We start from the raw sequence: 23,414 nt of genomic DNA on the forward strand, positions 1-23,414 counted from the left end.
AGCACCATATTCAAATAGTGGAGTGGAGTAGGGGAACAGCAAACAGCCATTAAAGCAGCCAGCCCGCCCGCCCGCCCGCCCGTCACAATGGACCTACCTGTGTACACTAGATGGATGTGATGGAATGTACTGTGGTCCCTACATTTCAAGAAGAAGTAAGAATTGCAGTTGCAACAAACCCTTGCTTGCCTACAAAGAGAGCAGCAATTTGGATTTGTTACTATGTTACCTGGAAGAATAACAAACTGTGCAAGGATGGAGGTTGTAGGAGCAAGGAGAACAAGTTGTCTGTAAAGTTGGTGGATGCCTATTTTCCATTTTGCAGTCCCTTGTCTCCCTCTTGTGGCCTCCTGGAGGCAACTAGCTGTGCAAAAAAAAGACAGCCTGGGGGCCGGCTGTTGCAGTGTTGCCCTCTCAGGCAACACTGAGTGACTGACTGAGCCGCACCGTCTTATATAAAGTTCAGACGGAACTTTGCACGTGTCATAGTGGAGACCTCAGGAGCCAGAGCCAGCTTTCTGACATCATAATGGGGCCTCAGAGATAAAAGCCTGGGCCCAGGCAGTGTTGGTCAGTGCTGCTCAGCAGGCAGCACTGGACTGGATTAAAGCTGATACAAGGTGTGAAAGGAGAAGGGGTGGCAGTGGGCATGCACTTACTGCTGCTGCTGCTGCTGCTGCTGCCAGTGTTTGCACGGCAGGAGGGCATTTGGGCGTTGCCAGGAAGGCGTTTTTATGTCGATTCCTCCTCTTTCAGCACTGCATTGTGGTGCAAGCAAAAGAAGCAAAACGCGCTGCACGTTCGGGTTATCGCTTCTCGGCCTTTTGGCTAAGATCAAGTGTAGTATCTGTTCTTATCAGTTTAATATCTGATACGTCCCCTATCTGGGGACCATATATTAAATGGATTTTTAGAACAGGGAGATGGAAATAGAGCTTGCTCTGTCCACTCCACGCATTGACCTGGTATTGCAGTATTTCCAGGACCGGTGCACCCTTTCCTTATGTGTTTACTAAAATCAGATTCCAAAAGTGCTTTTTGTGTTTGCCATTGTTTTTGTCTTTCGGATGGGATCTCCCCTTTTAATCCCATTATTTCAACACCTGTTGGACAATGCATTTGTACAGTCATGTGTGATAATGAGCTAATTTATTAAATGCAATTAATTAATACATTGCCACCTCTTGTTTTGTGTCGTCTGTGTTTCTGTGTTTCCGGCATTTCACATTGGAACAGCTCATTCACCTTCCTTGTCTTCTCTCCGCCCTCCCTCCTAGGTAGGTTAAAGAGCTGCACCTGAGCCAGCCACTGATTGATGCAGCACCATAGTGAAATAGTGGAGTGGAGTAGGGGAACAGCAAACAGCCATTAAAGCAGCCAGCCCGCCCGCCCGCCCGTCACAATGGACCTACCTGTGTACACTAGATGGATGTGATGGAATGTACTGTGGTCCCTACATTTCAAGAAGAAGTAAGAATTGCAGTTGCAACAAACCCTTGCTTGCCTACAAAGAGAGCAGCAATTTGGATTTGTTACTATGTTACCTGGAAGAATAACAAACTGTGCAAGGATGGAGGTTGTAGGAGCAAGGAGAACAAGTTGTCTGTAAAGTTGGTGGATGCCTATTTTCCATTTTGCAGTCCCTTGTCTCCCTCTTGTGGCCTCCTGGAGGCAACTAGCTGTGCAAAAAAAAGACAGCCTGGGGGCCGGCTGTTGCAGTGTTGCCCTCTCAGGCAACACTGAGTGACTGACTGAGCCGCACCGTCTTATATAAAGTTCAGACGGAACTTTGCACGTGTCATAGTGGAGACCTCAGGAGCCAGAGCCAGCTTTCTGACATCATAATGGGGCCTCAGAGATAAAAGCCTGGGCCCAGGCAGTGTTGGTCAGTGCTGCTCAGCAGGCAGCACTGGACTGGATTAAAGCTGATACAAGGTGTGAAAGGAGAAGGGGTGGCAGTGGGCATGCACTTACTGCTGCTGCTGCTGCTGCTGCTGCTGCCAGTGTTTGCACGGCAGGAGGGCATTTGGGCGTTGCCAGGAAGGCGTTTTTATGTCGATTCCTCCTCTTTCAGCACTGCATTGTGGTGCAAGCAAAAGAAGCAAAACGCGCGGCACGTTCGGGTTATCGCTTCTCGGCCTTTTGGCTAAGATCAAGTGTAGTATCTGTTCTTATCAGTTTAATATCTGATACGTCCCCTATCTGGGGACCATATATTAAATGGATTTTTAGAACAGGGAGATGGAAATAGAGCTTGCTCTGTCCACTCCACGCATTGACCTGGTATTGCAGTATTTCCAGGACCGGTGCACCCTTTCCTTATGTGTTTACTAAAATCAGATTCCAAAAGTGCTTTTTGTGTTTGCCATTGTTTTTGTCTTTCGGATGGGATCTCCCCTTTTAATCCCATTATTTCAACACCTGTTGGACAATGCATTTGTACAGTCATGTGTGATAATGAGCTAATTTATTAAATGCAATTAATTAATACATTGCCACCTCTTGTTTTGTGTCGTCTGTGTTTCTGTGTTTCCGGCATTTCACATTGGAACAGCTCATTCACCTTCCTTGTCTTCTCTCCGCCCTCCCTCCTAGGTAGGTTAAAGAGCTGCACCTGAGCCAGCCACTGATTGATGCAGCACCATAGTCAAATAGTGGAGTGGAGTAGGGGAACAGCAAACAGCCATTAAAGCAGCCAGCCCGCCCGCCCGCCCGCCCGCCCGCCCGTCACAATGGACCTACCTGTGTACACTAGATGGATGTGATGGAATGTACTGTGGTCCCTACATTTCAAGAAGAAGTAAGAATTGCAGTTGCAACAAACCCTTGCTTGCCTACAAAGAGAGCAGCAATTTGGATTTGTTACTATGTTACCTGGAAGAATAACAAACTGTGCAAGGATGGAGGTTGTAGGAGCAAGGAGAACAAGTTGTCTGTAAAGTTGGTGGATGCCTATTTTCCATTTTGCAGTCCCTTGTCTCCCTCTTGTGGCCTCCTGGAGGCAACTAGCTGTGCAAAAAAAAGACAGCCTGGGGGCCGGCTGTTGCAGTGTTGCCCTCTCAGGCAACACTGAGTGACTGACTGAGCCGCACCGTCTTATATAAAGTTCAGACGGAACTTTGCACGTGTCATAGTGGAGACCTCAGGAGCCAGAGCCAGCTTTCTGACATCATAATGGGGCCTCAGAGATAAAAGCCTGGGCCCAGGCAGTGTTGGTCAGTGCTGCTCAGCAGGCAGCACTGGACTGGATTAAAGCTGATACAAGGTGTGAAAGGAGAAGGGGTGGCAGTGGGCATGCACTTACTGCTGCTGCTGCTGCTGCTGCTGCCAGTGTTTGCACGGCAGGAGGGCATTTGGGCGTTGCCAGGAAGGCGTTTTTATGTCGATTCCTCCTCTTTCAGCACTGCATTGTGGTGCAAGCAAAAGAAGCAAAACGCGCTGCACGTTCGGGTTATCGCTTCTCGGCCTTTTGGCTAAGATCAAGTGTAGTATCTGTTCTTATCAGTTTAATATCTGATACGTCCCCTATCTGGGGACCATATATTAAATGGATTTTTAGAACAGGGAGATGGAAATAGAGCTTGCTCTGTCCACTCCACGCATTGACCTGGTATTGCAGTATTTCCAGGACCGGTGCACCCTTTCCTTATGTGTTTACTAAAATCAGATTCCAAAAGTGCTTTTTGTGTTTGCCATTGTTTTTGTCTTTCGGATGGGATCTCCCCTTTTAATCCCATTATTTCAACACCTGTTGGACAATGCATTTGTACAGTCATGTGTGATAATGAGCTAATTTATTAAATGCAATTAATTAATACATTGCCACCTCTTGTTTTGTGTCGTCTGTGTTTCTGTGTTTCCGGCATTTCACATTGGAACAGCTCATTCACCTTCCTTGTCTTCTCTCCGCCCTCCCTCCTAGGTAGGTTAAAGAGCTGCACCTGAGCCAGCCACTGATTGATGCAGCACCATAGTGAAATAGTGGAGTGGAGTAGGGGAACAGCAAACAGCCATTAAAGCAGCCAGCCCGCCCGCCCGCCCGCCCGTCACAATGGACCTACCTGTGTACACTAGATGGATGTGATGGAATGTACTGTGGTCCCTACATTTCAAGAAGAAGTAAGAATTGCAGTTGCAACAAACCCTTGCTTGCCTACAAAGAGAGCAGCAATTTGGATTTGTTACTATGTTACCTGGAAGAATAACAAACTGTGCAAGGATGGAGGTTGTAGGAGCAAGGAGAACAAGTTGTCTGTAAAGTTGGTGGATGCCTATTTTCCATTTTGCAGTCCCTTGTCTCCCTCTTGTGGCCTCCTGGAGGCAACTAGCTGTGCAAAAAAAAGACAGCCTGGGGGCCGGCTGTTGCAGTGTTGCCCTCTCAGGCAACACTGAGTGACTGACTGAGCCGCACCGTCTTATATAAAGTTCAGACGGAACTTTGCACGTGTCATAGTGGAGACCTCAGGAGCCAGAGCCAGCTTTCTGACATCATAATGGGGCCTCAGAGATAAAAGCCTGGGCCCAGGCAGTGTTGGTCAGTGCTGCTCAGCAGGCAGCACTGGACTGGATTAAAGCTGATACAAGGTGTGAAAGGAGAAGGGGTGGCAGTGGGCATGCACTTACTGCTGCTGCTGCTGCTGCTGCTGCCAGTGTTTGCACGGCAGGAGGGCATTTGGGCGTTGCCAGGAAGGCGTTTTTATGTCGATTCCTCCTCTTTCAGCACTGCATTGTGGTGCAAGCAAAAGAAGCAAAACGCGCTGCACGTTCGGGTTATCGCTTCTCGGCCTTTTGGCTAAGATCAAGTGTAGTATCTGTTCTTATCAGTTTAATATCTGATACGTCCCCTAACTGGGGACCATATATTAAATGGATTTTTAGAACAGGGAGATGGAAATAGAGCTTGCTCTGTCCACTCCACGCATTGACCTGGTATTGCAGTATTTCCAGGACCGGTGCACCCTTTCCTTATGTGTTTACTAAAATCAGATTCCAAAAGTGCTTTTTGTGTTTGCCATTGTTTTTGTCTTTCGGATGGGATCTCCCCTTTTAATCCCATTATTTCAACACCTGTTGGACAATGCATTTGTACAGTCATGTGTGATAATGAGCTAATTTATTAAATGCAATTAATTAATACATTGCCACCTCTTGTTTTGTGTCGTCTGTGTTTCTGTGTTTCCGGCATTTCACATTGGAACAGCTCATTCACCTTCCTTGTCTTCTCTCCGCCCTCCCTCCTAGGTAGGTTAAAGAGCTGCACCTGAGCCAGCCACTGATTGATGCAGCACCATAGTGAAATAGTGGAGTGGAGTAGGGGAACAGCAAACAGCCATTAAAGCAGCCAGCCCGCCCGCCCGCCCGCCCGCCCGTCACAATGGACCTACCTGTGTACACTAGATGGATGTGATGGAATGTACTGTGGTCCCTACATTTCAAGAAGAAGTAAGAATTGCAGTTGCAACAAACCCTTGCTTGCCTACAAAGAGAGCAGCAATTTGGATTTGTTACTATGTTACCTGGAAGAATAACAAACTGTGCAAGGATGGAGGTTGTAGGAGCAAGGAGAACAAGTTGTCTGTAAAGTTGGTGGATGCTTATTTTCCATTTTGCAGTCCCTTGTCTCCCTCTTGTGGCCTCCTGGAGGCAACTAGCTGTGCAAAAAAAAGACAGCCTGGGGGCCGGCTGTTGCAGTGTTGCCCTCTCAGGCAACACTGAGTGACTGACTGAGCCGCACCGTCTTATATAAAGTTCAGACGGAACTTTTCACGTGTCATAGTGGAGACCTCAGGAGCCAGAGCCAGCTTTCTGACATCATAATGGGGCCTCAGAGATAAAAGCCTGGGCCCAGGCAGTATTGGTCAGTGCTGCTCAGCAGGCAGCACTGGACTGGATTAAAGCTGATACAAGGTGTGAAAGGAGAAGGGGTGGCAGTGGGCATGCACTTACTGCTGCTGCTGCTGCTGCCAGTGTTTGCACGGCAGGAGGGCATTTGGGCGTTGCCAGGAAGGCATTTTTATGTCGATTCCTCCTCTTTCAGCACTGCATTGTGGTGCAAGCAAAAGAAGCAAAACGCGCGGCACGTTCGGGTTATCGCATTCTTGGCCTTTTGGCTAAGATCAAGTGTAGTATCTGTTCTTATCAGTTTAATATCTGATACGTCCCCTATCTGGGGACCATATATTAAATGGATTTTTAGAACAGGGAGATGGAAATAGAGCTTGCTCTGTCCACTCCACGCATTGACCTGGTATTGCAGTATTTCCAGGACCGGTGCACCCTTTCCTTATGTGTTTACTAAAATCAGATTCCAAAAGTGCTTTTTGTGTTTGCCATTGTTTTTGTCTTTCGGATGGGATCTCCCCTTTTAATCCCATTATTTCAACACCTGTTGGACAATGCATTTGTACAGTCATGTGTGATAATGAGCTAATTTATTAAATGCAATTAATTAATACATTGCCACCTCTTGTTTTGTGTCGTCTGTGTTTCTGTGTTTCCGGCATTTCACATTGGAACAGCTCATTCACCTTCCTTGTCTTCTCTCCGCCCTCCCTCCTAGGTAGGTTAAAGAGCTGCACCTGAGCCAGCCACTGATTGATGCAGCACCATATTCAAATAGTGGAGTGGAGTAGGGGAACAGCAAACAGCCATTAAAGCAGCCAGCCCGCCCGCCCGCCCGCCCGTCACAATGGACCTACCTGTGTACACTAGATGGATGTGATGGAATGTACTGTGGTCCCTACATTTCAAGAAGAAGTAAGAATTGCAGTTGCAACAAACCCTTGCTTGCCTACAAAGAGAGCAGCAATTTGGATTTGTTACTATGTTACCTGGAAGAATAACAAACTGTGCAAGGATGGAGGTTGTAGGAGCAAGGAGAACAAGTTGTCTGTAAAGTTGGTGGATGCCTATTTTCCATTTTGCAGTCCCTTGTCTCCCTCTTGTGGCCTCCTGGAGGCAACTAGCTGTGCAAAAAAAAGACAGCCTGGGGGCCGGCTGTTGCAGTGTTGCCCTCTCAGGCAACACTGAGTGACTGACTGAGCCGCACCGTCTTATATAAAGTTCAGACGGAACTTTGCACGTGTCATAGTGGAGACCTCAGGAGCCAGAGCCAGCTTTCTGACATCATAATGGGGCCTCAGAGATAAAAGCCTGGGCCCAGGCAGTGTTGGTCAGTGCTGCTCAGCAGGCAGCACTGGACTGGATTAAAGCTGATACAAGGTGTGAAAGGAGAAGGGGTGGCAGTGGGCATGCACTTACTGCTGCTGCTGCTGCTGCTGCTGCCAGTGTTTGCACGGCAGGAGGGCATTTGGGCGTTGCCAGGAAGGCGTTTTTATGTCGATTCCTCCTCTTTCAGCACTGCATTGTGGTGCAAGCAAAAGAAGCAAAACGCGCTGCACGTTCGGGTTATCGCTTCTCGGCCTTTTGGCTAAGATCAAGTGTAGTATCTGTTCTTATCAGTTTAATATCTGATACGTCCCCTATCTGGGGACCATATATTAAATGGATTTTTAGAACAGGGAGATGGAAATAGAGCTTGCTCTGTCCACTCCACGCATTGACCTGGTATTGCAGTATTTCCAGGACCGGTGCACCCTTTCCTTATGTGTTTACTAAAATCAGATTCCAAAAGTGCTTTTTGTGTTTGCCATTGTTTTTGTCTTTCGGATGGGATCTCCCCTTTTAATCCCATTATTTCAACACCTGTTGGACAATGCATTTGTACAGTCATGTGTGATAATGAGCTAATTTATTAAATGCAATTAATTAATACATTGCCACCTCTTGTTTTGTGTCGTCTGTGTTTCTGTGTTTCCGGCATTTCACATTGGAACAGCTCATTCACCTTCCTTGTCTTCTCTCCGCCCTCCCTCCTAGGTAGGTTAAAGAGCTGCACCTGAGCCAGCCACTGATTGATGCAGCACCATAGTGAAATAGTGGAGTGGAGTAGGGGAACAGCAAACAGCCATTAAAGCAGCCAGCCCGCCCGCCCGCCCGCCCGCCCGTCACAATGGACCTACCTGTGTACACTAGATGGATGTGATGGAATGTACTGTGGTCCCTACATTTCAAGAAGAAGTAAGAATTGCAGTTGCAACAAACCCTTGCTTGCCTACAAAGAGAGCAGCAATTTGGATTTGTTACTATGTTACCTGGAAGAATAACAAACTGTGCAAGGATGGAGGTTGTAGGAGCAAGGAGAACAAGTTGTCTGTAAAGTTGGTGGATGCCTATTTTCCATTTTGCAGTCCCTTGTCTCCCTCTTGTGGCCTCCTGGAGGCAACTAGCTGTGCAAAAAAAAGACAGCCTGGGGGCCGGCTGTTGCAGTGTTGCCCTCTCAGGCAACACTGAGTGACTGACTGAGCCGCACCGTCTTATATAAAGTTCAGACGGAACTTTGCACGTGTCATAGTGGAGACCTCAGGAGCCAGAGCCAGCTTTCTGACATCATAATGGGGCCTCAGAGATAAAAGCCTGGGCCCAGGCAGTGTTGGTCAGTGCTGCTCAGCAGGCAGCACTGGACTGGATTAAAGCTGATACAAGGTGTGAAAGGAGAAGGGGTGGCAGTGGGCATGCACTTACTGCTGCTGCTGCTGCTGCTGCTGCTGCCAGTGTTTGCACGGCAGGAGGGCATTTGGGCGTTGCCAGGAAGGCGTTTTTATGTCGATTCCTCCTCTTTCAGCACTGCATTGTGGTGCAAGCAAAAGAAGCAAAACGCGCGGCACGTTCGGGTTATCGCTTCTCGGCCTTTTGGCTAAGATCAAGTGTAGTATCTGTTCTTATCAGTTTAATATCTGATACGTCCCCTATCTGGGGACCATATATTAAATGGATTTTTAGAACAGGGAGATGGAAATAGAGCTTGCTCTGTCCACTCCACGCATTGACCTGGTATTGCAGTATTTCCAGGACCGGTGCACCCTTTCCTTATGTGTTTACTAAAATCAGATTCCAAAAGTGCTTTTTGTGTTTGCCATTGTTTTTGTCTTTCGGATGGGATCTCCCCTTTTAATCCCATTATTTCAACACCTGTTGGACAATGCATTTGTACAGTCATGTGTGATAATGAGCTAATTTATTAAATGCAATTAATTAATACATTGCCACCTCTTGTTTTGTGTCGTCTGTGTTTCTGTGTTTCCGGCATTTCACATTGGAACAGCTCATTCACCTTCCTTGTCTTCTCTCCGCCCTCCCTCCTAGGTAGGTTAAAGAGCTGCACCTGAGCCAGCCACTGATTGATGCAGCACCATAGTCAAATAGTGGAGTGGAGTAGGGGAACAGCAAACAGCCATTAAAGCAGCCAGCCCGCCCGCCCGCCCGCCCGCCCGTCACAATGGACCTACCTGTGTACACTAGATGGATGTGATGGAATGTACTGTGGTCCCTACATTTCAAGAAGAAGTAAGAATTGCAGTTGCAACAAACCCTTGCTTGCCTACAAAGAGAGCAGCAATTTGGATTTGTTACTATGTTACCTGGAAGAATAACAAACTGTGCAAGGATGGAGGTTGTAGGAGCAAGGAGAACAAGTTGTCTGTAAAGTTGGTGGATGCTTATTTTCCATTTTGCAGTCCCTTGTCTCCCTCTTGTGGCCTCCTGGAGGCAACTAGCTGTGCAAAAAAAAGACAGCCTGGGGGCCGGCTGTTGCAGTGTTGCCCTCTCAGGCAACACTGAGTGACTGACTGAGCCGCACCGTCTTATATAAAGTTCAGACGGAACTTTGCACGTGTCATAGTGGAGACCTCAGGAGCCAGAGCCAGCTTTCTGACATCATAATGGGGCCTCAGAGATAAAAGCCTGGGCCCAGGCAGTGTTGGTCAGTGCTGCTCAGCAGGCAGCACTGGACTGGATTAAAGCTGATACAAGGTGTGAAAGGAGAAGGGGTGGCAGTGGGCATGCACTTACTGCTGCTGCTGCTGCTGCCAGTGTTTGCACGGCAGGAGGGCATTTGGGCGTTGCCAGGAAGGCATTTTTATGTCGATTCCTCCTCTTTCAGCACTGCATTGTGGTGCAAGCAAAAGAAGCAAAACGCGCGGCACGTTCGGGTTATCGCATTCTTGGCCTTTTGGCTAAGATCAAGTGTAGTATCTGTTCTTATCAGTTTAATATCTGATACGTCCCCTATCTGGGGACCATATATTAAATGGATTTTTAGAACAGGGAGATGGAAATAGAGCTTGCTCTGTCCACTCCACGCATTGACCTGGTATTGCAGTATTTCCAGGACCGGTGCACCCTTTCCTTATGTGTTTACTAAAATCAGATTCCAAAAGTGCTTTTTGTGTTTGCCATTGTTTTTGTCTTTCGGATGGGATCTCCCCTTTTAATCCCATTATTTCAACACCTGTTGGACAATGCATTTGTACAGTCATGTGTGATAATGAGCTAATTTATTAAATGCAATTAATTAATACATTGCCACCTCTTGTTTTGTGTCGTCTGTGTTTCTGTGTTTCCGGCATTTCACATTGGAACAGCTCATTCACCTTCCTTGTCTTCTCTCCGCCCTCCCTCCTAGGTAGGTTAAAGAGCTGCACCTGAGCCAGCCACTGATTGATGCAGCACCATATTCAAATAGTGGAGTGGAGTAGGGGAACAGCAAACAGCCATTAAAGCAGCCCGCCCGCCCGTCACAATGGACCTACCTGTGTACACTAGATGGATGTGATGGAATGTACTGTGGTCCCTACATTTCAAGAAGAAGTAAGAATTGCAGTTGCAACAAACCCTTGCTTGCCTACAAAGAGAGCAGCAATTTGGATTTGTTACTATGTTACCTGGAAGAATAACAAACTGTGCAAGGATGGAGGTTGTAGGAGCAAGGAGAACAAGTTGTCTGTAAAGTTGGTGGATGCCTATTTTCCATTTTGCAGTCCCTTGTCTCCCTCTTGTGGCCTCCTGGAGGCAACTAGCTGTGCAAAAAAAAGACAGCCTGGGGGCCGGCTGTTGCAGTGTTGCCCTCTCAGGCAACACTGAGTGACTGACTGAGCCGCACCGTCTTATATAAAGTTCAGACGGAACTTTGCACGTGTCATAGTGGAGACCTCAGGAGCCAGAGCCAGCTTTCTGACATCATAATGGGGCCTCAGAGATAAAAGCCTGGGCCCAGGCAGTGGTGGTCAGTGCTGCTCAGCAGGCAGCACTGGACTGGATTAAAGCTGATACAAGGTGTGAAAGGAGAAGGGGTGGCAGTGGGCATGCACTTACTGCTGCTGCTGCTGCTGCCAGTGTTTGCACGGCAGGAGGGCATTTGGGCATTGCCAGGAAGGCGTTTTTATGTCGATTCCTCCTCTTTCAGCACTGCATTGTGGTGCAAGCAAAAGAAGCAAAACGCGCGGCACGTTCGGGTTATCGCTTCTCGGCCTTTTGGCTAAGATCAAGTGTAGTATCTGTTCTTATCAGTTTAATATCTGATACGTCCCCTATCTGGGGACCATATATTAAATGGATTTTTAGAACAGGGAGATGGAAATAGAGCTTGCTCTGTCCACTCCACGCATTGACCTGGTATTGCAGTATTTCCAGGACCGGTGCACCCTTTCCTTATGTGTTTACTAAAATCAGATTCCAAAAGTGCTTTTTGTGTTTGCCATTGTTTTTGTCTTTCGGATGGGATCTCCCCTTTTAATCCCATTATTTCAACACCTGTTGGACAATGCATTTGTACAGTCATGTGTGATAATGAGCTAATTTATTAAATGCAATTAATTAATACATTGCCACCTCTTGTTTTGTGTCGTCTGTGTTTCTGTGTTTCCGGCATTTCACATTGGAACAGCTCATTCACCTTCCTTGTCTTCTCTCCGCCCTCCCTCCTAGGTAGGTTAAAGAGCTGCACCTGAGCCAGCCACTGATTGATGCAGCACCATATTCAAATAGTGGAGTGGAGTAGGGGAACAGCAAACAGCCATTAAAGCAGCCAGCCCGCCCGCCCGCCCGCCCGTCACAATGGACCTACCTGTGTACACTAGATGGATGTGATGGAATGTACTGTGGTCCCTACATTTCAAGAAGAAGTAAGAATTGCAGTTGCAACAAACCCTTGCTTGCCTACAAAGAGAGCAGCAATTTGGATTTGTTACTATGTTACCTGGAAGAATAACAAACTGTGCAAGGATGGAGGTTGTAGGAGCAAGGAGAACAAGTTGTCTGTAAAGTTGGTGGATGCCTATTTTCCATTTTGCAGTCCCTTGTCTCCCTCTTGTGGCCTCCTGGAGGCAACTAGCTGTGCAAAAAAAAGACAGCCTGGGGGCCGGCTGTTGCAGTGTTGCCCTCTCAGGCAACACTGAGTGACTGACTGAGCCGCACCGTCTTATATAAAGTTCAGACGGAACTTTGCACGTGTCATAGTGGAGACCTCAGGAGCCAGAGCCAGCTTTCTGACATCATAATGGGGCCTCAGAGATAAAAGCCTGGGCCCAGGCAGTGGTGGTCAGTGCTGCTCAGCAGGCAGCACTGGACTGGATTAAAGCTGATACAAGGTGTGAAAGGAGAAGGGGTGGCAGTGGGCATGCACTTACTGCTGCTGCTGCTGCTGCTGCCAGTGTTTGCACGGCAGGAGGGCATTTGGGCATTGCCAGGAAGGCGTTTTTATGTCGATTCCTCCTCTTTCAGCACTGCATTGTGGTGCAAGCAAAAGAAGCAAAACGCGCGGCACGTTCGGGTTATCGCTTCTCGGCCTTTTGGCTAAGATCAAGTGTAGTATCTGTTCTTATCAGTTTAATATCTGATACGTCCCCTATCTGGGGACCATATATTAAATGGATTTTTAGAACAGGGAGATGGAAATAGAGCTTGCTCTGTCCACTCCACGCATTGACCTGGTATTGCAGTATTTCCAGGACCGGTGCACCCTTTCCTTATGTGTTTACTAAAATCAGATTCCAAAAGTGCTTTTTGTGTTTGCCATTGTTTTTGTCTTTCGGATGGGATCTCCCCTTTTAATCCCATTATTTCAACACCTGTTGGACAATGCATTTGTACAGTCATGTGTGATAATGAGCTAATTTATTAAATGCAATTAATTAATACATTGCCACCTCTTGTTTTGTGTCGTCTGTGTTTCTGTGTTTCCGGCATTTCACATTGGAACAGCTCATTCACCTTCCTTGTCTTCTCTCCGCCCTCCCTCCTAGGTAGGTTAAAGAGCTGCACCTGAGCCAGCCACTGATTGATGCAGCACCATATTCAAATAGTGGAGTGGAGTAGGGGAACAGCAAACAGCCATTAAAGCAGCCAGCCCGCCCGCCCGCCCGCCCGTCACAATGGACCTACCTGTGTACACTAGATGGATGTGATGGAATGTACTGTGGTCCCTACATTTCAAGAAGAAGTAAGAATTGCAGTTGCAACAAACCCTTGCTTGCCTACAAAGAGAGCAGCAATTTGGATTTGTTACTATGTTACCTGGAAGAATAACAAACTGTGCAAGGATGGAGGTTGTAGGAGCAAGGAGAACAAGTTGTCTGTAAAGTTGGTGGATGCCTATTTTCCATTTTGCAGTCCCTTGTCTCCCTCTTGTGGCCTCCTGGAGGCAACTAGCTGTGCAAAAAAAAGACAGCCTGGGGGCCGGCTGTTGCAGTGTTGCCCTCTCAGGCAACACTGAGTGACTGACTGAGCCGCACCGTCTTATATAAAGTTCAGACGGAACTTTGCACGTGTCATAGTGGAGACCTCAGGAGCCAGAGCCAGCTTTCTGACATCATAATGGGGCCTCAGAGATAAAAGCCTGGGCCCAGGCAGTGGTGGTCAGTGCTGCTCAGCAGGCAGCACTGGACTGGATTAAAGCTGATACAAGGTGTGAAAGGAGAAGGGGTGGCAGTGGGCATGCACTTACTGCTGCTGCTGCTGCTGCCAGTGTTTGCACGGCAGGAGGGCATTTGGGCATTGCCAGGAAGGCGTTTTTATGTCGATTCCTCCTCTTTCAGCACTGCATTGTGGTGCAAGCAAAAGAAGCAAAACGCGCGGCACGTTCGGGTTATCGCTTCTCGGCCTTTTGGCTAAGATCAAGTGTAGTATCTGTTCTTATCAGTTTAATATCTGATACGTCCCCTATCTGGGGACCATATATTAAATGGATTTTTAGAACAGGGAGATGGAAATAGAGCTTGCTCTGTCCACTCCACGCATTGACCTGGTATTGCAGTATTTCCAGGACCGGTGCACCCTTTCCTTATGTGTTTACTAAAATCAGATTCCAAAAGTGCTTTTTGTGTTTGCCATTGTTTTTGTCTTTCGGATGGGATCTCCCCTTTTAATCCCATTATTTCAACACCTGTTGGACAATGCATTTGTACAGTCATGTGTGATAATGAGCTAATTTATTAAATGCAATTAATTAATACATTGCCACCTCTTGTTTTGTGTCGTCTGTGTTTCTGTGTTTCCGGCATTTCACATTGGAACAGCTCATTCACCTTCCTTGTCTTCTCTCCGCCCTCCCTCCTAGGTAGGTTAAAGAGCTGCACCTGAGCCAGCCACTGATTGATGCAGCACCATAGTCAAATAGTGGAGTGGAGTAGGGGAACAGCAAACAGCCATTAAAGCAGCCAGCCCGCCCGCCCGCCCGCCCGCCCGTCACAATGGACCTACCTGTGTACACTAGATGGATGTGATGGAATGTACTGTGGTCCCTACATTTCAAGAAGAAGTAAGAATTGCAGTTGCAACAAACCCTTGCTTGCCTACAAAGAGAGCAGCAATTTGGATTTGTTACTATGTTACCTGGAAGAATAACAAACTGTGCAAGGATGGAGGTTGTAGGAGCAAGGAGAACAAGTTGTCTGTAAAGTTGGTGGATGCTTATTTTCCATTTTGCAGTCCCTTGTCTCCCTCTTGTGGCCTCCTGGAGGCAACTAGCTGTGCAAAAAAAAGACAGCCTGGGGGCCGGCTGTTGCAGTGTTGCCCTCTCAGGCAACACTGAGTGACTGACTGAGCCGCACCGTCTTATATAAAGTTCAGACGGAACTTTGCACGTGTCATAGTGGAGACCTCAGGAGCCAGAGCCAGCTTTCTGACATCATAATGGGGCCTCAGAGATAAAAGCCTGGGCCCAGGCAGTGTTGGTCAGTGCTGCTCAGCAGGCAGCACTGGACTGGATTAAAGCTGATACAAGGTGTGAAAGGAGAAGGGGTGGCAGTGGGCATGCACTTACTGCTGCTGCTGCTGCTGCCAGTGTTTGCACGGCAGGAGGGCATTTGGGCGTTGCCAGGAAGGCATTTTTATGTCGATTCCTCCTCTTTCAGCACTGCATTGTGGTGCAAGCAAAAGAAGCAAAACGCGCGGCACGTTCGGGTTATCGCATTCTTGGCCTTTTGGCTAAGATCAAGTGTAGTATCTGTTCTTATCAGTTTAATATCTGATACGTCCCCTATCTGGGGACCATATATTAAATGGATTTTTAGAACAGGGAGATGGAAATAGAGCTTGCTCTGTCCACTCCACGCATTGACCTGGTATTGCAGTATTTCCAGGACCGGTGCACCCTTTCCTTATGTGTTTACTAAAATCAGATTCCAAAAGTGCTTTTTGTGTTTGCCATTGTTTTTGTCTTTCGGATGGGATCTCCCCTTTTAATCCCATTATTTCAACACCTGTTGGACAATGCATTTGTACAGTCATGTGTGATAATGAGCTAATTTATTAAATGCAATTAATTAATACATTGCCACCTCTTGTTTTGTGTCGTCTGTGTTTCTGTGTTTCCGGCATTTCACATTGGAACAGCTCATTCACCTTCCTTGTCTTCTCTCCGCCCTCCCTCCTAGGTAGGTTAAAGAGCTGCACCTGAGCCAGCCACTGATTGATGCAGCACCATATTCAAATAGTGGAGTGGAGTAGGGGAACAGCAAACAGCCATTAAAGCAGCCAGCCCGCCCGCCCGCCCGTCACAATGGACCTACCTGTGTACACTAGATGGATGTGATGGAATGTACTGTGGTCCCTACATTTCAAGAAGAAGTAAGAATTGCAGTTGCAACAAACCCTTGCTTGCCTACAAAGAGAGCAGCAATTTGGATTTGTTACTATGTTACCTGGAAGAATAACAAACTGTGCAAGGATGGAGGTTGTAGGAGCAAGGAGAACAAGTTGTCTGTAAAGTTGGTGGATGCCTATTTTCCATTTTGCAGTCCCTTGTCTCCCTCTTGTGGCCTCCTGGAGGCAACTAGCTGTGCAAAAAAAAGACAGCCTGGGGGCCGGCTGTTGCAGTGTTGCCCTCTCAGGCAACACTGAGTGACTGACTGAGCCGCACCGTCTTATATAAAGTTCAGACGGAACTTTGCACGTGTCATAGTGGAGACCTCAGGAGCCAGAGCCAGCTTTCTGACATCATAATGGGGCCTCAGAGATAAAAGCCTGGGCCCAGGCAGTGGTGGTCAGTGCTGCTCAGCAGGCAGCACTGGACTGGATTAAAGCTGATACAAGGTGTGAAAGGAGAAGGGGTGGCAGTGGGCATGCACTTACTGCTGCTGCTGCTGCTGCTGCTGCCAGTGTTTGCACGGCAGGAGGGCATTTGGGCATTGCCAGGAAGGCGTTTTTATGTCGATTCCTCCTCTTTCAGCACTGCATTGTGGTGCAAGCAAAAGAAGCAAAACGCGCGGCACGTTCGGGTTATCGCTTCTCTGCCTTTTGGCTAAGATCAAGTGTAGTATCTGTTCTTATCAGTTTAATATCTGATACGTCCCCTATCTGGGGACCATATATTAAATGGATTTTTAGAACAGGGAGATGGAAATAGAGCTTGCTCTGTCCACTCCACGCATTGACCTGGTATTGCAGTATTTCCAGGACCGGTGCACCCTTTCCTTATGTGTTTACTAAAATCAGATTCCAAAAGTGCTTTTTGTGTTTGCCATTGTTTTTGTCTTTCGGATGGGATCTCCCCTTTTAATCCCATTATTTCAACACCTGTTGGACAATGCATTTGTACAGTCATGTGTGATAATGAGCTAATTTATTAAATGCAATTAATTAATACATTGCCACCTCTTGTTTTGTGTCGTCTGTGTTTCTGTGTTTCCGGCATTTCACATTGGAACAGCTCATTCACCTTCCTTGTCTTCTCTCCGCCCTCCCTCCTAGGTAGGTTAAAGAGCTGCACCTGAGCCAGCCACTGATTGATGCAGCACCATATTCAAATAGTGGAGTGGAGTAGGGGAACAGCAAACAGCCATTAAAGCAGCCAGCCCGCCCGCCCGCCCGCCCGTCACAATGGACCTACCTGTGTACACTAGATGGATGTGATGGAATGTACTGTGGTCCCTACATTTCAAGAAGAAGTAAGAATTGCAGTTGCAACAAACCCTTGCTTGCCTACAAAGAGAGCAGCAATTTGGATTTGTTACTATGTTACCTGGAAGAATAACAAACTGTGCAAGGATGGAGGTTGTAGGAGCAAGGAGAACAAGTTGTCTGTAAAGTTGGTGGATGCCTATTTTCCATTTTGCAGTCCCTTGTCTCCCTCTTGTGGCCTCCTGGAGGCAACTAGCTGTGCAAAAAAAAGACAGCCTGGGGGCCGGCTGTTGCAGTGTTGCCCTTTCAGGCAACACTGAGTGACTGACTGAGCCGCACCGTCTTATATAAAGTTCAGACGGAACTTTGCACGTGTCATAGTGGAGACCTCAGGAGCCAGAGCCAGCTTTCTGACATCATAATGGGGCCTCAGAGATAAAAGCCTGGGCCCAGGCAGTGGTGGTCAGTGCTGCTCAGCAGGCAGCACTGGACTGGATTAAAGCTGATACAAGGTGTGAAAGGAGAAGGGGTGGCAGTGGGCATGCACTTACTGCTGCTGCTGCTGCTGCTGCCAGTGTTTGCACGGCAGGAGGGCATTTGGGCATTGCCAGGAAGGCGTTTTTATGTCGATTCCTCCTCTTTCAGCACTGCATTGTGGTGCAAGCAAAAGAAGCAAAACGCGCGGCACGTTCGGGTTATCGCTTCTCGGCCTTTTGGCTAAGATCAACTGTAGTATCTGTTCTTATCAGTTTAATATCTGATACGTCCCCTATCTGGGGACCATATATTAAATGGATTTTTAGAACAGGGAGATGGAAATAGAGCTTGCTCTGTCCACTCCACGCATTGACCTGGTATTGCAGTATTTCCAGGACCGGTGCAACCTTTCCTTATGTGTTTACTAAAATCAGATTCCAAAAGTGCTTTTTGTGTTTGCCATTGTTTTTGTCTTTCGGATGGGATCTCCCCTTTTAATCCCATTATTTCAACACCTGTTGGACAATGCATTTGTACAGTCATGTGTGATAATGAGCTAATTTATTAAATGCAATTAATTAATACATTGCCACCTCTTGTTTTGTGTCGTCTGTGTTTCTGTGTTTCCGGCATTTCACATTGGAACAGCTCATTCACCTTCCTTGTCTTCTCTCCGCCCTCCCTCCTAGGTAGGTTAAAGAGCTGCACCTGAGCCAGCCACTGATTGATGCAGCACCATATTCAAATAGTGGAGTGGAGTAGGGGAACAGCAAACAGCCATTAAAGCAGCCAGCCCGCCCGCCCGCCCGCCCGTCACAATGGACCTACCTGTGTACACTAGATGGATGTGATGGAATGTACTGTGGTCCCTACATTTCAAGAAGAAGTAAGAATTGCAGTTGCAACAAACCCTTGCTTGCCTACAAAGAGAGCAGCAATTTGGATTTGTTACTATGTTACCTGGAAGAATAACAAACTGTGCAAGGATGGAGGTTGTAGGAGCAAGGAGAACAAGTTGTCTGTAAAGTTGGTGGATGCCTATTTTCCATTTTGCAGTCCCTTGTCTCCCTCTTGTGGCCTCCTGGAGGCAACTAGCTGTGCAAAAAAAAGACAGCCTGGGGGCCGGCTGTTGCAGTGTTGCCCTCTCAGGCAACACTGAGTGACTGACTGAGCCGCACCGTCTTATATAAAGTTCAGACGGAACTTTGCACGTGTCATAGTGGAGACCTCAGGAGCCAGAGCCAGCTTTCTGACATCATAATGGGGCCTCAGAGATAAAAGCCTGGGCCCAGGCAGTGGTGGTCAGTGCTGCTCAGCAGGCAGCACTGGACTGGATTAAAGCTGATACAAGGTGTGAAAGGAGAAGTGGTGGCAGTGGGCATGCACTTACTGCTGCTGCTGCTGCTGCTGCTGCCAGTGTTTGCACGGCAGGAGGGCATTTGGGCATTGCCAGGAAGGCGTTTTTATGTCGATTCCTCCTCTTTCAGCACTGCATTGTGGTGCAAGCAAAAGAAGCAAAACGCGCGGCACGTTCGGGTTATCGCTTCTCGGCCTTTTGGCTAAGATCAAGTGTAGTATCTGTTCTTATCAGTTTAATATCTGATACGTCCCCTATCTGGGGACCATATATTAAATGGATTTTTAGAACAGGGAGATGGAAATAGAGCTTGCTCTGTCCACTCCACGCATTGACCTGGTATTGCAGTATTTCCAGGACCGGTGCACCCTTTCCTTATGTGTTTACTAAAATCAGATTCCAAAAGTGCTTTTTGTGTTTGCCATTGTTTTTGTCTTTCGGATGGGATCTCCCCTTTTAATCCCATTATTTCAACACCTGTTGGACAATGCATTTTTACAGTCATGTGTGATAATGAGCTAATTTATTAAATGCAATTAATTAATACATTGCCACCTCTTGTTTTGTGTCGTCTGTGTTTCTGTGTTTCCGGCATTTCACATTGGAACAGCTCATTCACCTTCCTTGTCTTCTCTCCGCCCTCCCTCCTAGGTAGGTTAAAGAGCTGCACCTGAGCCAGCCACTGATTGATGCAGCACCATAGTCAAATAGTGGAGTGGAGTAGGGGAACAGCAAACAGCCATTAAAGCAGCCAGCCCGCCCGTCACAATGGACCTACCTGTGTACACTAGATGGATGTGATGGAATGTACTGTGGTCCCTACATTTCAAGAAGAAGTAAGAATTGCAGTTGCAACAAACCCTTGCTTGCCTACAAAGAGAGCAGCAATTTGGATTTGTTACTATGTTACCTGGAAGAATAACAAACTGTGCAAGGATGGAGGTTGTAGGAGCAAGGAGAACAAGTTGTCTGTAAAGTTGGTGGATGCCTATTTTCCATTTTGCAGTCCCTTGTCTCCCTCTTGTGGCCTCCTGGAGGCAACTAGCTGTGCAAAAAAAAGACAGCCTGGGGGCCGGCTGTTGCAGTGTTGCCCTCTCAGGCAACACTGAGTGACTGACTGAGCCGCACCGTCTTATATAAAGTTCAGACGGAACTTTGCACGTGTCATAGTGGAGACCTCAGGAGCCAGAGCCAGCTTTCTGACATCATAATGGGGCCTCAGAGATAAAAGCCTGGGCCCAGGCAGTGTTGGTCAGTGCTGCTCAGCAGGCAGCACTGGACTGGATTAAAGCTGATACAAGGTGTGAAAGGAGAAGGGGTGGCAGTGGGCATGCACTTACTGCTGCTGCTGCTGCTGCCAGTGTTTGCACGGCAGGAGGGCATTTGGGCGTTGCCATGACCTGCCTAAGTAGAGTCATGTATTAATGAACCTTCCCTTACCCATCCTATCCCTCCACCCCCACCTTTAGAAAAGACACATGACACCGAGGTTGGATGTGAAATGGCCACAGCAGCCGTTTATTAATTTCACAGTTTTATAAAAACAATTTAAATCCGAAACATTCGGATAACTAGTTAGGAATCCACCAGAGAATTCCTCCTAATAATTCACATGACCCAACATGGGTCAGAATCGTAAATACCAATTTAACGTTAACATTAACCCGAGCAGAGGAAGTCCTTGAAGCCCTTTCAGATATTCCTTTTATTTTAGAACACACCGAGTTAGCCATCTGCAAACCACCAATTACCTCCAGCCGTAAACCAGCTCGGAAGCACCGTTCACCTCTGCAGATGGCTCCAACCACTAGAAGTCCACTTCAAAGGGATAACACCCGATGAAGCCCTCAAGTGATATACCGACCACTAGAAGTCCACTTCAAAGGGATAACACCCGATGAAGCCTTCAAGTGATATACCTTCCACCAGAAGACCACTTCAAAGGGATAACACCCGATGAAGTCTTCAACCATGTACCTTTTTTGGGTGACGCATACCCCCGATGCGACCCCCCCACCATTTTGTACTGACTGGCCTCAAGGACTCCCCCCGCCACAGCGAAACAGGCCTTGACCACCTTAAGCCTGTGAGTTCCGCCACACCACCACCGCCCTTTCTATTCCTTCTGCTATCGCCAAACTCCAAAGATCAATGCCAACCTCGGTCAGATGAACCCCATCACTCCTCCAGAAGTTCCCCACTCCTGACTCCAAATCCCTGTGCCGCACACAAATGCCCCCGTTTCTTGCTACAAAACGGGACACCGCCCGATTAACTTTAATGCAAGCCTTATTGACTCTCTCCACTGACCTAGCCAACCGCCAATGTTTCCTCGGGACTATGTCCGACCACACTATCACCAACTTGGGATAAGAAACCCACAAACACAACATATCGTGTTTGATATCCCGCACCAACTCACGAAAGGGGCGGACTCCTAAGTCATTCCCACCCACGTGCAACACTAAGACCTCCGGAACCCTATCCAGCCGGGCATATGTCTGGAATTCCGCCAACACCCTGCTCCATGACTTACCTCTAAATCCCAGCCAATGCACAACCGCATCCTGTCGCGGAATGCGCAGCTGGCGACCGTCCGGGCGGACGTCCGCCCTCAAAGCCCCCCAGTGCACGTAAGAATGACCCAGCAACCACACCAAACACGGAGGCGAATCTGAAACGGAAAAAACAATTAGACACCACCATATAACATTTCTTAAGCGTTAACAACAAACCTCATAACAAATGGGGGCGGACATAGGACTTAAATCTGTTGGACTCCCAACGACCAATGCGCCGCACCCCTTCGTCATCCAACCCCCAGCGCCCCGCTTCAGTTGCTGCGCCAATCCTGAAGGAATGAGATGAATATGAGCCCGCCGCGACACCAACCGCCGTCAGACATTTTTTAAATACAGCTCCAAACTGAAACCTTGACAAAAACGACCCGTCCACATGACGTAACAGGGGCAAATCTGGAGACCCCGCTCGCGGCTTAAAACCCTGCATGCACTCTACTGGGCACATAACCGACCCCGGAAGGGCGAACAAAACTATCAGCTTACCCTTCCCTAATTGGTCAGTTTTTGACCGACGCAACCATACCTCCAGCCGATCTGCGAATAAGCTCACTTCCCCAGATCTCAGCCCCCCTGCCTGTTTGGTACTTGGCGACACCAACTCACCTACTCTAAATGCCCCAAAGAACGCTAACGAAAAAGCCAACCGAAACAAATCCCTTTCGTCTGAAGAACGACAAACCGATGCTAATGAACCGCCCAACGAGCTAAGCAACGCAAACGACACAGGCCTTCTACTATCCGCCTCCACTCTACCTCGGCGCAACCCCTTCAAAGCCTGTAGCACCAAAAATTCCTTAGATACATCCTGAAAGCCTCGTAACTTAAAACCAAACGCCACCGCAGATATGAACCGGTTCACCTTTGCCACTGAAAACCCCGCCTCCCAGGCGTCCCCTAACCAGTACAAAAGTGCCACCAACCTGTCTCTATCCGTATTGACGCCACCCAACTCTCTTACCCACTCCTCCCACTGCCTCCAACAAGCAGAATAAGCACTCCACGTCGTGCGTGCCAAAGACCTTTGTACCAGTTGTTCTACGGGACCGAGACCAGATCCCAAAGATGTTCCGGACAAGCCAAACCGAGACGTTCCGCTCCCGGTGCCAATTGCCGAGACCGGTCCCACTGCGAGCGAGAAAGAGCATCAGCGATACAATTCCGTACCCCCGGCACATGCACCGCCACCACCCACGCGTTCAACGACAAACATACCAACACTAAATGTCGCAACAATTGAACTACCGGAGGAGAGGACGCCGTGATGTTATTAATGGCCAGCACCACCCCCATGTTGTCGCAGTAAAAACGAACCTTCTTATCCCTGAGCCTGTCCCCCCAAATGGTTGCCGCCACCACGATGGGGAACAGCTCGAGCAGGGCCAGATTCCGCGTGAGTCCGCTGGACACCCAACTAGCCGGCCATTGACCTGCGCACCACGGACCTCCCCCGTAAGCTCCAAAACCGCCCGCCCCAGCCGCATCCGTAAAAATATTCAAATCACTCGTATCCTGCGCTGGGGCCATCCACAGCGAGCGACCATTGTACTGGCCCAAGAAGTCATCCCAAACCTGAAGATCAGCTCGGTGCTCCTCCTTGAGCCGCACAAAATGATGCGGTGCACGCACTCCCGCCGTTGCCGCTGCCAACCGTCTACCAAACACCCTCCCCATTGGCATAATCCGGCAGGCGAAATTCAACTTCCCCAGCAGCGACTGAAGCTCCCGCAGCGTCATTTTCTTCAGTCTACAAGCCCGCCGTACCT

The 23,414-nt window shown here is 48.1% G+C and overlaps 15 non-coding genes across 15 annotated transcripts; all 15 read left to right on the plus strand.

Moving 5' to 3' along the window:
- The first annotated feature begins 808 nt into the window (after positions 1-808).
- On the plus strand, positions 809-999 carry LOC142681537 (U2 spliceosomal RNA). The gene has a single exon (XR_012853432.1). It is a non-coding gene; the product is annotated as a U2 spliceosomal RNA (small nuclear RNA).
- Positions 1,000-2,126: 1,127 nt separating this feature from the next.
- Positions 2,127-2,317, plus strand: LOC142681539 (U2 spliceosomal RNA). Its single transcript, XR_012853434.1, has one exon. It is a non-coding gene; the product is annotated as a U2 spliceosomal RNA (small nuclear RNA).
- Positions 2,318-3,453: 1,136 nt separating this feature from the next.
- LOC142681541 (U2 spliceosomal RNA) lies at positions 3,454-3,644 on the plus strand. The gene has a single exon (XR_012853435.1). It is a non-coding gene; the product is annotated as a U2 spliceosomal RNA (small nuclear RNA).
- Positions 3,645-4,772: 1,128 nt separating this feature from the next.
- On the plus strand, positions 4,773-4,963 carry LOC142681627 (U2 spliceosomal RNA). Its single transcript, XR_012853514.1, has one exon. It is a non-coding gene; the product is annotated as a U2 spliceosomal RNA (small nuclear RNA).
- Positions 4,964-6,089: 1,126 nt separating this feature from the next.
- Positions 6,090-6,281, plus strand: LOC142681707 (U2 spliceosomal RNA). The gene has a single exon (XR_012853585.1). It is a non-coding gene; the product is annotated as a U2 spliceosomal RNA (small nuclear RNA).
- Positions 6,282-7,409: 1,128 nt separating this feature from the next.
- LOC142681542 (U2 spliceosomal RNA) lies at positions 7,410-7,600 on the plus strand. Its single transcript, XR_012853436.1, has one exon. It is a non-coding gene; the product is annotated as a U2 spliceosomal RNA (small nuclear RNA).
- Positions 7,601-8,735: 1,135 nt separating this feature from the next.
- On the plus strand, positions 8,736-8,926 carry LOC142681543 (U2 spliceosomal RNA). The gene has a single exon (XR_012853437.1). It is a non-coding gene; the product is annotated as a U2 spliceosomal RNA (small nuclear RNA).
- A 1,126-nt stretch (positions 8,927-10,052) lies between these two features.
- LOC142681708 (U2 spliceosomal RNA) lies at positions 10,053-10,244 on the plus strand. Its single transcript, XR_012853586.1, has one exon. It is a non-coding gene; the product is annotated as a U2 spliceosomal RNA (small nuclear RNA).
- Positions 10,245-11,354: 1,110 nt separating this feature from the next.
- On the plus strand, positions 11,355-11,545 carry LOC142681544 (U2 spliceosomal RNA). Its single transcript, XR_012853438.1, has one exon. It is a non-coding gene; the product is annotated as a U2 spliceosomal RNA (small nuclear RNA).
- Positions 11,546-12,670: 1,125 nt separating this feature from the next.
- On the plus strand, positions 12,671-12,861 carry LOC142681545 (U2 spliceosomal RNA). The gene has a single exon (XR_012853439.1). It is a non-coding gene; the product is annotated as a U2 spliceosomal RNA (small nuclear RNA).
- A 1,122-nt stretch (positions 12,862-13,983) lies between these two features.
- On the plus strand, positions 13,984-14,174 carry LOC142681546 (U2 spliceosomal RNA). The gene has a single exon (XR_012853440.1). It is a non-coding gene; the product is annotated as a U2 spliceosomal RNA (small nuclear RNA).
- Positions 14,175-15,300: 1,126 nt separating this feature from the next.
- LOC142681709 (U2 spliceosomal RNA) lies at positions 15,301-15,492 on the plus strand. The gene has a single exon (XR_012853587.1). It is a non-coding gene; the product is annotated as a U2 spliceosomal RNA (small nuclear RNA).
- Positions 15,493-16,616: 1,124 nt separating this feature from the next.
- LOC142681644 (U2 spliceosomal RNA) lies at positions 16,617-16,807 on the plus strand. Its single transcript, XR_012853529.1, has one exon. It is a non-coding gene; the product is annotated as a U2 spliceosomal RNA (small nuclear RNA).
- A 1,125-nt stretch (positions 16,808-17,932) lies between these two features.
- On the plus strand, positions 17,933-18,123 carry LOC142681724 (U2 spliceosomal RNA). Its single transcript, XR_012853601.1, has one exon. It is a non-coding gene; the product is annotated as a U2 spliceosomal RNA (small nuclear RNA).
- Positions 18,124-19,251: 1,128 nt separating this feature from the next.
- Positions 19,252-19,442, plus strand: LOC142681547 (U2 spliceosomal RNA). Its single transcript, XR_012853441.1, has one exon. It is a non-coding gene; the product is annotated as a U2 spliceosomal RNA (small nuclear RNA).
- Positions 19,443-23,414: the final 3,972 nt, after the last annotated feature.

This window comes from Rhinoderma darwinii, assembly GCF_050947455.1.
Source record: "Rhinoderma darwinii isolate aRhiDar2 chromosome 2 unlocalized genomic scaffold, aRhiDar2.hap1 SUPER_2_unloc_6, whole genome shotgun sequence".
NCBI lineage: Eukaryota > Metazoa > Chordata > Amphibia > Anura > Rhinodermatidae > Rhinoderma > Rhinoderma darwinii.